General features: G+C 52.4%; 1 protein-coding gene across 3 annotated transcripts in view; it reads left to right on the top strand.

Moving 5' to 3' along the window:
- Positions 1-931: 931 nt before the first annotated feature.
- SYK (spleen associated tyrosine kinase) overlaps positions 932-1,756 on the top strand; it is a 90,074-nt gene continuing 89,249 nt past the window's right edge. For 2 of the 3 annotated variants that reach the window (XM_011372361.2, XM_011372359.2), the window contains exon 1: positions 932-1,051. The gene's annotated coding sequence lies outside the window, so the exon portion shown is untranslated. Of the gene's footprint in view, positions 1,052-1,212; positions 1,257-1,756 lie in introns of those variants that run through there. The other variant, XM_011372360.2, reaches the window with a different exon arrangement.

The raw sequence follows: 1,756 nt of genomic DNA, 5'->3' as shown, positions 1-1,756 counted from the left end.
TTTCTTTTTCTCTATGGAAATTATAATCTAACACGTTAAATAGTTTCTTTTGGTTGTTTTATTTCGGCTCAGAGTACAGCTTTTCGAAACAGATACTACCAACTAGTGTCACCAAGAATGTGGTGACATTCTCTCTCTCCTACTGGAAATTTTTATGGGAACATTTTAAAGAGAGCTGTCCAATAGAGACAGAAAGAGAGAGACAGGGAGACAGAGACATAAACAGAGATTGGGGAAGGGGAACCAGGTAGGTGTTTTTAAACCATTTAAGGACTCCAGAAAAGGATTAAACTTAATTTAGCTCCAGATGGCAGGCTGCTGGGGGTAGAAGGAAGCAAGTTAAACTCACTGTCAGGATAATAATTAAAGCTCTCAGAAAACAGGCTGCATTGAACAAGCTGTGCTCACCCAGAGGCGCGCCATGAAGTCTGGCGTTCACCTAAAGCATAAGGCCACCTGGCGGGATTCCAGGACCTCCTGGTTACCAGTCAGCAGTCTTGGGTTGGTGACTGGGAATACACCAAACGGGGTATTCACCTGAGCAATTACACGGGGAAATGGGCGTGCCCCTGAGAGCCTTAGAAGGATCAGGCTGCAGGCGACATGGAGAGTGGTTCCTATTGTTGGCAGTGCCCCTCTTTGTATATAAAGGCCCCTGTCTCAGGGCTTCTCTGCCAAAGAGAAGGGTGGAGAGCCCACCCGAGCCCTCTTCTTCTCTCTTCTGGCCACACGCCTCTCAGACCGACCCTGGGTCCCAGGGCTCTCCTCCTGCCCTGCCCGGGTTCTCGTGGTGCATTCGGCTCAGGGGGCGCACGGGGCGCTGGGGCGGCGGCCGGGAGGAAGTGCGGGGCCTGCCCGGGCGCTTTAAGGAAGTTGCCGAAAATGAGGAAGCGCCGCGCTCAGGGCGGCAGAGGCGACTTCGGCGGCGGGAGGAGAGAGGAGGAGCTGGCGACCCGCGCTGCTCCTCAACTGCCTCGCGGTCGCGCCCGCAGCGCGCCGGGATCCCCGCGCCTAGACCCCGCACTGCCCCGCCCCCGCCTCACCTGCGCAGGTAGGAGTGGCGCGCGCTCCCTTCGCTCGGCCCGCGGGGACGCGGCACCTGGGGCACCTTTGGACTGGAGAAAGTGGCGAGTAGGGAATGCGGCCGCGCGCTTCCTTGGCGAGTTTCTAGGTGTCTAGGCTCAGCGGGCAGGGACACTCCGGGCGTTCAGCCTTTGCGAAAGGAGAAACTGATGAGATAATTCGAGTAGGAGCAGGTAAGTGGTGCCAGCTTTTCTCCTAAACCTAGAGCCTCTCGGGGTTCGGTTCCTGTGCAGGGAGCTAGGCCTGAGCCCAAAGACTGTGCGGGAACGCGGGAACCCGGGAACCCAGATGCAGACAGTGTGGAGGCGGCTGGTGCTGGGAAACACTAGCTGCAATCCGCAGACACGAGAAACTCAGTCTCCCAAAGAGTACAGTTTCGCTTGGCCTTTTCCATGAATGCACTTAAAGATTCCACTGTTTTTGTCGAAGTGACTCGAAATACAAATATCCATGTGCTTGAAGCGTTTTTATGTATGCTACATTTCTTATACTACAGAAATAAAATACAGTTGCATAAACACATAAAACTTTCTTAACCACTGCTAAAATGTAGCGTGGTTGCTTCTTTTTTGATAAATTTTCATGGTAAAGTAACCTGATTAGCCAGTAAGTGACTTGGAGAGCAGGACAGTTTTATGTAGTAAAATGTAAATTTAAGTTAAATATATATATA

Source organism: Pteropus vampyrus, unplaced genomic scaffold, assembly GCF_000151845.1.
Source record: "Pteropus vampyrus isolate Shadow unplaced genomic scaffold, Pvam_2.0 Scaffold205, whole genome shotgun sequence".
Classification (NCBI taxonomy): Eukaryota; Metazoa; Chordata; class Mammalia; order Chiroptera; family Pteropodidae; genus Pteropus; species Pteropus vampyrus.
This window is presented reverse-complemented; position numbering and strand designations above follow the sequence as displayed.